General features: G+C 43.8%; 1 non-coding gene across 1 annotated transcript; it reads right to left on the reverse strand.

Moving 5' to 3' along the window:
- Positions 1-11,148: 11,148 nt before the first annotated feature.
- Positions 11,149-11,230, reverse strand: TRNAS-CGA (transfer RNA serine (anticodon CGA)). The gene has a single exon. It is a non-coding gene; the product is annotated as a tRNA-Ser (tRNA).
- Between the last annotated feature and the right edge of the window lie 2,034 nt (positions 11,231-13,264).

A 13,264-nucleotide genomic window follows, 5' to 3' on the forward strand; every position in this document is an offset into this window, starting at 1 on the left:
AGGACCCTTTCTGTGATGTTTAAGGAGGCTTTGGCAGCCCAGAGGAAACTTACAAAGAGAGATTGCGGGAATTTGGCATGAATAGCCTAGAGAAAAGGACATGATAGCAGTATAAAGATATATGAGGGGTTGCCACAGAGAGGAGGGGGTCCCTCTATTCTCCAGGGCACCAGAAGGCTGGACGAGGAACAACAGATGGAAGCTGACCAAGGAGAGATTCAACCTGGAAATAAGGAAGAACTTCCTGACGGTCAGAACGATCAACCAGTGGAACAACCTGCCGGTGGAATTTGTGAACTCCCCAACTCTGGACACTTTCAAGAGGAGATTGGATTGCCATCTGGCTGGGGTGCTATAGGATTTCCTGCTCAGGCAGGGGGTTGGACTTGATGACCTGCACGGTCCCTTTCAACTCTAACAATAAATGAATGAATGAATGAATGAATGAATGAATGAATGAATGAATAAACAGAATGAATGAATGAATGAATAAATAAATAAATTGAATGAATGAATGAATGAATGAATGAATAAATATTGATTGATTGATTGAATGAATGAATGAATAAATAAATAAATAAATAGAATGAATGAATGAATAAATAAATAAATAAATAAATTGAATGAATGAATGAATAAATAAATAGAATGAATGAATGAATTTATAAATAAATTGAACGAACGAATGAATAAATAAATAAATAAATAAATTGAATGAATGAATGAATGAATGAATAAATAAATTGAATGAATGAATAAATAAATAAATAAATAAAATAAGACTTGTTTAAAGACAGTCACTTATCAGAAGTGGTATAGGTTCTCCTGCTTGAGCAAGGGGCTGGGCTACAAGGCCTCTAAGGTCCCTTCCAGCTCATTACATGGTGGTCAGGCAGCTCTACCTGTTGAATTTCCAACTGTTGGCTTGACTTCGCCTACACTGGAGGAAGATCTCCCATTTGCTGCATTACCAGCCTAAACCAGTGATGGTGAACCTTTCTTGGTTCCCGGGCCAAAAGGGTGGCTATGAATGTGCTAACACATGCACCCTCACCCTCCCCCATTCCCTCCCTCCCCCACACACCCATGCGCCCACACACTTTGTTGAATCTGGGCATCCACACAACACCCCCCCGTCCTCCATCCCCACGCGTGTGCACAGGTCTCACCAAAGTCTGGGACGGTGAAAAAAATGACCCAACGGGCAAACCGGAAGTTTGGAAAAACAGACTTCCGGTTTGCCCGTCGTGCTGTTTTTTGCAGTCTGGAAATTTCAGGGAAGCTTCCTGAAGCCTCCGAAGTGCAAAAATCAGCACAACAGGCAAACCGGAAGTCTGTTTTTCCAAACTTCCTGTTTGCCCATTGGGCTTTTTTTCCGCCGTCCCCGGGTTTCCTGAAACTTCCGAAGGGCAAAACGGCCTTCCCCAAGGCTGAAAACCAGGTGGCTAGCACATGTGTGCGTACTGGAACTGAAATAGCTCTTCGATATGGCTCGATGTGCTACCTTTGGCATGCGTGCCATAGCTTCGCCGTCATGGGCCTAAACCCTAACAATCCATCGTGGCTTCTTCACCCAACATCTTTCCCCTAACTAACCCCAGCACTGCTGAATGGGAAGAAATCCTGATAAGTTCCATTAATACACAAATATTTTTACTTTTATTATTTGTATTATTTGTATTATTTGCATTATTTGCATTATTTGCATTATTTGCATTATTTGCATTATTTGCATTATTTGCATTATTTGCATTATTTGCATTATTTGCATTATTTGCATTATTTGCATTATTTGCATTATTTGCATTATTTGCATTATTTGCATTATTTGCATTATTTGTATTATTATCATTATCATTATCATTATCATCATCATCTATTATTATTATTATTATTATTATTATTATTATTATTATTATTATTATTATCATCAATTAAATTTGTATGCCACCCCTCTCCGAAGAGTCAGAGTAGCATATAAATATACTGAGTTAATATTAATATAGTGCATTAAGGCGAGGGTCAGTCTGGCCATTGTGTACGAAGCCCACCGCAAAGTGTGATTGTGTCCCCCTGGTCATAAATATCCTCTCTTTTGTTGCAGATGCTCATGAGGTCATTCACAAGTGCCTGAGAGCCAAGGGGTCATTATGACCATGAATGAACACAATGATGATGATGGTGGTGATGGTTGGTCAGTTGGCCGCCCACCTAGTCAACCAGATGTTCAGCCTGGATCAGACAGTTTTGTCCACCAATTGAGTCCTGTTTGAGGAACTGTGGTAGGCAAGGGTTGGATGGGGTTAGGTGACTTTGGCCAGGAGTCAGCCTTGGGTATGAAACCTGGCGGAGTGATTTTGGACCATTCACCAGGAGACTGGGAGTTCTGGTTCTGTTTTAGGGATGATGGAAGCTGGCTGGCTGACTGGGCCAATCAACAATTTTGGACCAATCAACAAGAGAATGGGAGTTTAGTCCAACCTTAGGTATGAAAGTGGCTGAGGGACTTTGGGCCAATTGTCAGGAGACTGGGAGTTCTAGTCCTGCCTTATTTTATTTATTCATTTATTCATTTATTATTTATTATTTATTATTTATTATTTATTATTTATTATTTATTATTTATTATTTATTATTTATTATTTATTATTTATTATTTATTATTTATTATTTATTATTTATTATTTATTATTTATTATTTATTATTTATTATTTATTATTTATTATTTATTATTCATTCATTCATTCATTCATTCATTCATTCATTCATTCATTCATTCATTCATTCATTCATTTTGTCCTTAGCCATGAAAGCCACCTGTATGACTTTGGGCCAATCTCTCTCCCTCCCTCCCTCTCTCTCAAACCATCTCAGGGAGAAGTCATTGTGGGGGTGAAATAGGAGAAGGAAGGTGTATTAGATACATTCCCTAACTTATTTGTTTGTTTTTTTAAACAAAACCCAACAATAATAAAGGCGGAAGACAAATACAAAATTAAAAATGGGGTTCTTTCATTCAAAATTTCTAGGCTGCTTGTTTCAAACGAATATTTTATTTATTTATTTATTTATTAGATTTGTATGCCGCCCCTCTCCGGAGACTCGGAGCGGCTCACAACAGCAAAGCACAGTACAAATCCAATTATTAAAAAGAGCAGTTAAAAAACCTTGATATAAAAACAGTCATGCACCCCAAACAATCCATACGTAAAGCGAAATGGCCAGGGGGAATCAATTTCCCCAGGCCTGGCAGCAGAGGTGGGTTTTTAAGAGTTTGCAAAAGGCAAGGAGGGTGGGGGCGGTCCTAATCTCCAGGGGGGGAGTTGATTCCAGAGGGCCGGGGCCGCCACAGAGAAGGCTCTTCCCCTGGGTCCCGCCAGACGACATTGTTTTGTTGACGGGACCTGGAGAAGGCCAACTTTGTGGGACCTAATTGGTTGCTGGGATTCATGCGGCAGAAGGCGGTCCCGAATATGACAACGCTGGGCTGTACATATGGGAAGATGTTTTCTTATAAAGCTCTCATCCCCCCAATAGCACAAGGGAAGGGAGGCAGGCAGGCAGGCAGGCTGGCAGGCTGGCAGGAAGGAAGGAAGGAAGGAAGGAAGGAAGGAAGGAAAAAGGACAGATAGACAAATAGATAGAAGATGGAGGAAAATAAGAAGGAAGGAAGGAAGGAAGGAAGGAGGAAAAGAGGACACAGACAGATAGAAGGAAAGATGAAGGAAAATAAGGAAGGAAAGAAAGAAAGAAGGAAGGAAGGAAGGAAGGAAGGAAGGAAGGAAGGAAAGAAGAAACGTGAAGAATAGGAACAGAGGTCAGGAATGAAGGAAGGAAATTTTCTCATCCGAATTAGTGCAGGCACTGGAGTTTTGTAAGAGGGCTGTGTCTACTTGTGCGTGACACACACACACACACACACAGGAGAAAATCCACCTTTTATCACCTTTTATTGGGGTTCCCTCATTAGAGGGCTGGATTGTGGGAAACTGAAGCGGTTCCAGCCATAAAACCGGAGGCCCTCGGGGTGACCTCAGGGGGTGAGTGTGGGAGGTGTGAAAGCTCAAAGTTTGGAGGGCAGGGGGGGGGAACCCCCAACTCCCAATAAAAAGGACGAGAACTTTCCCACAACTTGGAGAAGTCCCAGGAGTCTTCCCATCCATCCATCCATCAGCCATCTGTCAAACAATCAATTAATTGGACGGCCCTGCTGGGGTGCCCATTTGGGGAAGGGGAGAAGGGGGGAAAAGGCAGGTCAGGTTTTTTTCTGATCCCATGGGGACATTTGCCTCCCGAAGTTTTTTGATTAATTAATCAGCATTTGAAGGAAAATGTGTGTCCAATCACACTTGGCCAATAAAGAATTCTGTTCTGTTCTGTCCTCTTCTGTTCTTTTCTGCATTCTATATTCTATATTCTATATTCTATATTCTATATTCTATATTCTATATTCTATATTCTATATTCTATATTCATTCTATATTCTATATTCTATATTCTATTCTATATTCTGTTCTATTCTATTCTAATTCTGTTCTATTCTATTCTATATTCTATTCTATTCTATTCTATTCTATTCTATTCTGTATTCTCTAATCTCTAATCTCTAATCTCTAATGTATAGTCTATATTCTCTTCCCTTCTCTTCTATTTTTCTATTTCTATTATTTCTATTTCTATTCTGATCTATTCTATTCTATTCTTTTTCAAGGGCTCACTTAGTCCAACCCCCCTGCTCCAGCAGGAGACCCTACCTCCATTTCTACACCATTACGGGGGTGGGGGAGATGCTGGACATTTCGAAAGAGGAGATTGGACAACCCTTAGTCTGAGATGTTTTATATATAGGGTCTCCTGCTGGAACCTGGGGTTGGGCTAGATCAGCGGTCCCCAAACTACGGCCCGCGGGCCGGATGCGGCCCAACGAGGTCTTTTAACCGGCCCGTGGCAAGCTCACGAGATTTTACTGGTCGATAAAATAAGCTCCCGAATCTCCTGTCAACTCACCACGGTCGGCTGTTCAGCGAGGAGAAGGTGGAGAGGCAAGGAGGCGGGGAGGAAAGCGGGACTGCAATTGGCCCCTTCCTTTGTCGCCTTTAGGGAGAGAAACTGTTGCTGCCCTATGGCAGAGCAGCAACAGTTCCTCTCCCTAAAGGCGAGAAAGAAATTGGCCAATTGCAGGCCCGCTTTCCTCCCCGCCCCCTTGCCTCTCCACCTCCTCCTCCCCTCCTCCTCCGCGGTGAGTGGACGCAAAATTCAAGTTTGGGTGTGGGGGGGAGGCGGCTGCTTGAAAACCCCTGACCTCCATCGCCTCCCCCCCACGGCACAAGGCGAGCACACCTCGCCGCTGACACAGGCGCCGGGGACTGCCCTGTCCCCACTGCGCAAAACTACGCAGCCCCAGACCGCTCGCTTCTCCAGCCAGCAAAGCCAACTGCCTGGCTTTGCTGGCTGATGCAGGGAAGGAAAGCGTCACATTTAAAAAGCACGCCACTTTCTGGGAGTGCGGCGCCGTGGTGGCCTTCAAGCGCGGCCCTTCTCGGCGCCCCACCACCCGTTCATGCAGGAAGAGATCGGGCACTTTACTGGGAGGTGGAGGCGGCGTGGGGCCGGACGCTGGGTGCCGGGGAGGGCGAAGGAGTGGACGCACCTCTCAGCTGCAGAGCGGAACGGGGGTGGAGATCAGCAGCGGAGTCCGGCGCTGGGGCCATGCGGGACCGCTCATCCAGGCGCGCGTGGACCGGCAAGCCTGGATGAGCGGTCCCGCATGGCCCCAGGCCCCCAACGCCGGACTCCGCTGCTGATCTCCACCCCCGTTCCGCTCTGCAGCTGAGAGGCGCGTCCACTCCTTCGCCCTCCCCGGCACCCAGCGTCCGGCCCCCACCTCCCGGTAAAGTGCCCGATCTCTTCCTGCAGGAAAGGGTGGTGGTGCGCTGCGAAGGGCCGCGCTTGAAGGCCACCACGGCGCCGCAGTCCCAGAAAGTGGCGTGCTTTTTAAATGTGACGCTTTCCTTTCCTGCATCAGCCAGCAAAGCCGGGCAGTCGGCTTTGCTGGCTGGAGAAGCGAGCGATCTGGGGCTGCGTAGTTTTGCACAGGGGGACAGGGCAGTCCCCGGCGCCTGTGTCAGCGGCGAGGTGTGCTCGCCTTGTGCCGTGGGGGGGAGGCGATGGAGGTCAGGGGTTTTCAAGCAGCCGCCTCCCCCCCACACAGAGATAAGAGAGAGAAAGAAAGAGAGGGACAGAGAGAAAGAAAGAGGGACAGAGAGAAAGAAAGAGAGGGACAGAGAGAAAGAAAGAGAGGGACAGAGAGAAAGAAAGAGACAGAGAGAAAGAAAGAGGGACAGAGAGTAAGAAAAAGAGGGACAGAGAGTAAGAAAGAGAGGGACAGAGAGAAAGAAAGAGGGACAGAGAGAAAGAAAGAGAGGGACAGAGAGAAAGAAAGAGAGGGACAGAGAGAAAGAAAGAGACAGAGAGAAAGAAAGAGGGACAGAGAGTAAGGAAGAGAGGGACAGAGAGAAAGAAAGAGGGACAGAGAGAAAGATAGAGAGGGACAGAGAGAAAGAAAGGGACAGAGAGAAAGAAAGAGAGGGACAGAGAGAAAGAAAGAGGGACAGAGAGAAAGAAAGAGAGGGACAGAGAGAAAGAAAGAGAGGGACAGAGAGAAAGGAAGACAGACAGAAAGAAAGAGGGACAGAGAGTAAGAAAGAGAGGGACAGAGAGAAAGAAAGAGGGACAGAGAGAAAGATAGAGAGGGACAGAGAAAGAAAGGGACAGAGAGAAAGAAAGAGAGGGACAGAGAAAAAGAAAGAGAGGGACAGAGAGAAAGAAAGAGGGACAGAGAAAGGGAGAGAGAGAAAGAGAAAGAAAGGTAGAGAGAAAGAGGGAGAGAGAAAGAGAGTGAGTGAGAGAAAGGGAAGAGAGAGAGAAAGAAAGAGAGAGGGGGGAGAGAAAGAGGGAAAGATAGAGAGGGAGAGAGAAAGCAAGAGGAGAGATAGAAAGGGAGAGAGAGAGAAAGGAGGAGACAGAGAGAGGGAGAGAGAAAGAGGGAGAGATATAAAGAGAGTGAGTGAGAGAAAGAGAGAAGAGAGAAAAAGAGAGAGAGAGGACAGAGAGAAAGAGAGAGAACTAGAAAGACAGAAGGACAGAGAGAAAGGGAGAGAGAGAGAAAGAGGAAGAATAAATATTAAATATTGTATTTGTTCCCATTTTGTTTTTTACTTTAAATAATGTATGTGCAGTGTGCATAGGGATTTGTTCACACGTTTTTTTAATAGTCCGGCCCTCCAACAGTCTGAGGGACAGTGAACTGGCCCCCTGTGTAAAAAGTTTGGGGACCCCTGGGCTAGATGGTCTCTGGTGCCCCTTTCCCGTTCGATTTCTAATTTTTCTATTTAATTAACCAGCGGAACGGGAGTTGAAGTCTACCCTTTAAAGCAGTGCTTCTCAACTTGGGGGGTCAGGGCCCCTTTGAGGGTCGAAGGACTGTTTCACAGGGGTCACCTAAGACCAAGATAAATCTCCCCTGGCGTTAGGAACTAAAGCTTCTATTCTGGCGCCTTGGAACATATTTTTGCACTCCGACCAATCAGGCATTTACAGTGGGGCCGTCCCTCTGACCTTCCTGTCAATCAGTTCTGTTGGGAGAATTGGTGCTAGACTTATGGTTGGGGGACACCACAACATGTATTAGGGGGTCACGGCATTAGAAAGGTTGAGAACCACTGCTTTAAGGTCCCACAGAGTGGGCCTTCTCCGGGTCCCGTCGACTAAACAATGCCGTTTGGCGGGCCCCAGGGGAAGAGCCTTCTCTGTGGCGGCCCCGGCCCTCTGGAACCAGCTCCCCCACGGAGATTAGAACTGCCTCCACCCTCCCTGTCTTTCGTAAACTACTCAAGACTCATTTATACCGCCAGGCATGGGGGAGTTGAGATAGCTCTAGGCCATTACAAGTTATGCATGGTATGTCTGTGTGTATGTTTGGTTTTATAATAGGGGTTTTTAGTTGTTTTTATTATTGGATTGTACATGTTGTGTTTATTATTGTTGTTAGCCACCCTGAGTCTGCGGAGAGGGGCGGCATACAAATCCAATAAATTATTATTAAATTATTATTATTATTTATTTATGTATTTATGTGATTATTCATTCATTCATTCATCCATTCATTTATAAGTTGCTTAATTACTAAATCTTCCTCCTCCTCCTCCTCCTCACCCTATCCCAACTTTAATCCACGGAGATGATTGCTTTTGTAGAACCTCCACCTTCCAGAGTAGTCTACCCCTAAAAGTGAAACTGTTGCAGAGCAGAGCAGGGGAGGGGGCCCCAATCTTTCAGGCGGAGGTTGGGGTGGTGGGAGGGGTTGGATTTCTTTCACCTCCCTCTGTCCAGCCCCTCATTCCCCCCCACCCCCCCATCCCACCGCAGGCATCCCTCACTTTTCCGTGGGAACGGCAGTGGTCCCAAAGTCCCTGCATTGACACTTCCCAGGCTTTTGTCCCTGGAGGGTCGAACATCTGTCTGCACCATAGACACACACCCTCCTTTCCCCCATTTTGTTTCCAGCTGCCTGTAAATGGCAAGGAGAGGGATGTTGTGTTAAAACACACACAACCACACCTTGGCTCCCTTTCCCAAGCAGGAAAGTGAGAAAGGAGGCACCCCAGCCTGGTAAAGGAGGGTGTATTTGACACCACCTGCTGCTTCCCAGGGAAAGAAAGAAAGAAAGAAAGAAAGAGGAAGGAAGAAAAGAAAGAAAAGGAGAAGAAAAAGAAAGAAAGGGAAGGAAGGAAAATAAAAGAAGAAAAGAAAAAGAAAGAGAGAAAGAAAGGAACAAAGGAACAAAGGAAAGAAAAGAAAAAGAAAGAAAGAGGAAAGGAGGAAGAAAATGGAAAGAAGGAAAGGAAATAAAAAGAAAGAAAGAAAGAAAGAAAGAAAGAAAGAAAGAAAGAAAGAGAGAGAGAGAAATTTATTTGGATTTGTCATGATTTGCTGTATGTTGCTGTGAGCCGCCCCGAGTCTGCGGAGAGGGGCGGCATACAAATCTAATAAATAAATGAATGAATGAATGAATGAATAAATAAATAAGGAAGGAAGGAAGAAAAGAAGAAAAGAAAAAGAAAGAAAGAAAGAGGAAGGAAGAAAAGAAAGAAAAGAGGAAGAAAAAGAAAGGGAAGGAAGGAAGGAAAAGAAGAAAAGAAAGAGAAAGAGAAAGAGAAAGAGAGAAAGAGGAAGGAACAAAGGAAAGAAAACAAAAAGAAAGAAAGGGAAGGAGGAAGAAAATGGAAAGAAAGAAGGAAAGGAAATAAAAAGAAAGAAAGAGAGAGAGAGAGAAAGGGAGGAGAGGGAAGGAAGGAAGGAAAAGAAAAGAAGAAAATAAAAAAAGAAAGAAAGAGAAAGGAAGAAAAGAAAGAAAAGAGGAAGAAAAAGAAAAAGAAAAAGAAAGAGGGATGAAGAAAATGGAAAGAAAGAAGGAAAGGAAATAAAAAGAAAGAGAGAAAGAAAGAAAGAAAGAGAGAAAGGGAGGAGACGGAAGGAAGGAAGAAAAGAAACGAGGGACCCCTGGCCTCTCCAATTGCACACAAAGCAAGGCAGATGTATTCATAAGGCTGGTGGGGGCACCAGGCAGACCCTCACTCCAGGCCCACAAAAGCTGCATCTGTTAGATTGCAGCCTGCAAGGCCAGGGAGTCCAAAGGCATCCAACCTCTGGCCAGGGGAGGTGGGAGGGAAGAGGAAGGAGGGAGGGAGGCCAAGGGGGTCTTTCCCTCCCCTCCCTTCCAGAGACCCCCTTTGGGCGCGTGGCCAGCAAGGGGGGGCAGAGTAACTTAATCTGGGCTTGACTGCAGGAGCTGGTGTGGATCAAAGGCTCCCTTTGCAACAGGGCCATAAAAAAAATACAGGGGGGTGTGCGACTTTTTTCCCAGGGGAAAAAAAATTCTGCCCCACTTGCCTTCAACACCTGGGGGGGGGGTGTTGGTTGCCCCACAGATTGGTAACAGGGAGGAAGGGAAAGGGAGGAGAGAAGGAAATGGAAGGAAAGGGAAGGGAGGAGAGGAAGAGACAAAAAGAAGGGAAGGGAGGAGAAGAGAAGAGAGAAAAGAAGGGAAGAAGAGAAGGGAATGTAAGGAAAGGAGAAGGGAAGGGAAGAAAGGAGGAGACAAGAAGAGAGAAAAGAAGGGAAAAGGGAGGAGAAGAGAGAGAAAAGAAGGGAAGGAAAAAGAGGAGAAACAGAGAAAAGAAGGGAAGAGAGAAGGGAATGAAAGGAGAGGAAGGGGAAAAGGGAAGGGAAGGAAGGAGGACAAGAGAAGAGAAAAGAAGGAAAAGGGGACGAGAGGAGAAGAGAGAGAAAAGAAGGGAAGGAAGGAGAGGAGAAGAGGAGAAAAGAAGGGAAGAGAGAAGGAAATGTAAGGGAAGGAAAGGGAGGAGAGGATGGGAGAAAAAGAAGGGAAGGAAGGAGAAGAGAAAAGGAGGGAAAAGGGAAGAGAGGAAAGAGGAAAGAAAGAGAGGAAATGTAAGGAAAGGAAAGGGAGGAGAGGGAGGAAGAGAAAAAGAAGGGAAGGAAGGAGAGGAGAGGGAGAAGAAGGGAAGGGGAAGGAGGAGAAGAGAGGAGAGAAAAGTAGGAAAGAGGAGAGGAGGGAATAAGAGATCAGAACAGAACAGAACAGAATTAGGAATAGAATACAGAAGAGGAGAGAAGAGAAGAATAGATGAGAAGAGAAAGAAAAAAGACAAGAAAAAAGGAAGGGAGGGAAGCTGGAGAAAAGGAAGAAAAGAAAACAAGAGAAAAAAGGGAGGGATGGAAGGGAAAGAAGGAGAAAAGTAAAGAATAAAAGAGAAGAGAAGGAAAGGAGAAGAAAAAAGGAAAATGAAGGAATGGGAAGAAAGAAAAGAAGAGAAGAGAAGAGAAAAAAGAGAAATAATGGGAAAAGGAAAGGGAAAAGGGAAGGAACGGAAAGGAAGGAAGGAAAGAAAGGGAGGAAGGAAATGAATAAAAGGAAAGGAAAGAAGAAAAAAGGGAAGGAAGGAGAGATGGAAGAATGAACGCAGGAAGGAAGAAAGAGAGGGAGGAGCGAGAGGGAAAGGAAAGAAAGAAAAAACCAATGTCACACAAAAAAGAGGATTTTTCTCAGAAGGGAGGAAATTCCGCGCTGTGAGCAGGATTCGAACCTGCGCAGGGAAACCCTATTGGATTTCGAGTCCAACGCCTTAACCACTCGGCCATCACAGCTACCTGGAGTTTTTTTTAAAAAACCGATCCTATACCTCATTCATCCCTTTTCCCTTCCCCTCCTGGCCCAATCTGGGGCAAAGGCTGCACGCATCGTAGGATGCGTGCACGCATCTCTTGCGTGTGAATGCTGAACACGTGTGTTCCTTAGAAAGCTACAGGAAGACCCCCCCTCAACTTTACCCCCCCCCGCCCCCCAACTTCCATATAAAAACAATTGAAAGGAGCTTATTAGGATCCCCCGCAATTCCGGCAATCTCCTTAACTTCCTCAGTGAGGTCTAGCTTCTTGGGGCACGACTTTTATTAGACTCCTTCCAATTTCAGGTGCCAAATTTTCATTAGAGATGCAAGATGTTGTGGCCTAACCATTTTCCTGGGTCATAAAAATGAAATAATGAAATAAAAAATTAAAATAAAATAAAGTAAAATAGAATAGAATAATAAAATGTGATGAAATGAAATAAAAAATATAATAATAAAATAAAATAAAAAATAAAATAAAATAAAGTGAAGTGAAATGAAGTAAAATGAAATGAAATGAAATAAAATAATAAAATGAAATAAAATCGATGGTCCACCAAGAATCAAATATCATTTCAGAGTCAGATAAACTCCTTTGCTTGGAATCAATATATTTCCAGGGCTAAATTGAGCAGTTAAATAGATTTATAACATTGTAATGGGGAACAGCAATTTCGTTGTCTTAAATCTGGGACTTGTTTTCAACTAATTTTTGGCCTCTGGATCCAAAAGTGACCACAGTTTTTAAGCTACAGGATGCCTTCAAAAGTCATACAAATTGTGCATATGAAGGAAAGTAAGGTAAAAACTTACCAAATATAGTGATTACAAAGAATAATTTTATTCATACAAAGGGTAGAATAGTTACTGTAAGTTAAATTGTGTTCATACAAATAGTTGGGTTTGTTAATTGAATGGGTAATTAATTATACATATTAAGGTAACAATTTTTGCTTATAGTTTTTTCTGGAGTGTTTAATCTCTGGACATTCTGGCTTGATGCTCCAACAATAATCAGCCCATCCTATGTACATCCCATCTACCTTGATACCGTGGCTCCGTGACCTTCAAATTTTGGTGGAATCACCCACCCTGCTCATCACTGACTGCACCAAGGTCAACAGAAATTGTGTTACAAATTGTGATAATCAATACAATTTTGCTGGAGCACTGCATTCACCTAACTTGTTACTTCACTAAGATCCAGTTCTTGGGTGATTTGAGGTTGACAGCCCTTGCACCCATTAGTTGTGTGAAATAGGGAGTGTTCTCTGGGTTCATTTTGACTTCACTGTGGATTATTTATCACCTATCTATCATCCATCCATCCATCCATCCTTCCATCCATTGTCTATCATCTGTCTGTCTGTCTGTCTGTCTATCTAATCTATCTAATCTATCTAATCTATCTATCTATCTATCTATCTATCTATCTATCTATCTATCTATCTATCTATTGTCTGTCTGTCTGTCTGTCTATCTATCTATCTATCTATCTATCTATTCTCTATCTATCTATCTATCTATCTATCTATCTATCTATCATCTATCTATCTATCTATCTATCTATCTATCTATCTATCTATCTATCTATTGTCTGTCCGTCTGTCTGTCTGTCTGTCTGTCTGTCTGTCTGTCTGTCTGTCTGTCTGTCTGTCTCTATCTATCTATCTATCTATCTATCTATCTATCTATCCATCTATCTATTGTCTATCTATCTGTCTGTCTATCTAATCTCTCTCTATGTCTATCCATCCTTCCATCCATTGTCTATCATCTGTCTGTCTGTCTGTCTGTCTGTCTATCTAATCTATCTATCTATCTATCTATCTATCTATCTATCTATCTATCTATCTATCTATTGTCTGTCTGTCTGTCTGTCTGTCTGTCTGTCTGTCTGTCTGTCTGTCTATCTATCTATCTATCTATCTATCTATCGTCTGTCTGTCTGTCTGTCTGTCTATCTATCTATCCATCTATCTATTGTCTATCTATCTGTCTGTCTATCTAA

This window comes from Erythrolamprus reginae, chromosome Z (assembly GCF_031021105.1).
Source record: "Erythrolamprus reginae isolate rEryReg1 chromosome Z, rEryReg1.hap1, whole genome shotgun sequence".
Classification (NCBI taxonomy): Eukaryota; Metazoa; Chordata; class Lepidosauria; order Squamata; family Dipsadidae; genus Erythrolamprus; species Erythrolamprus reginae.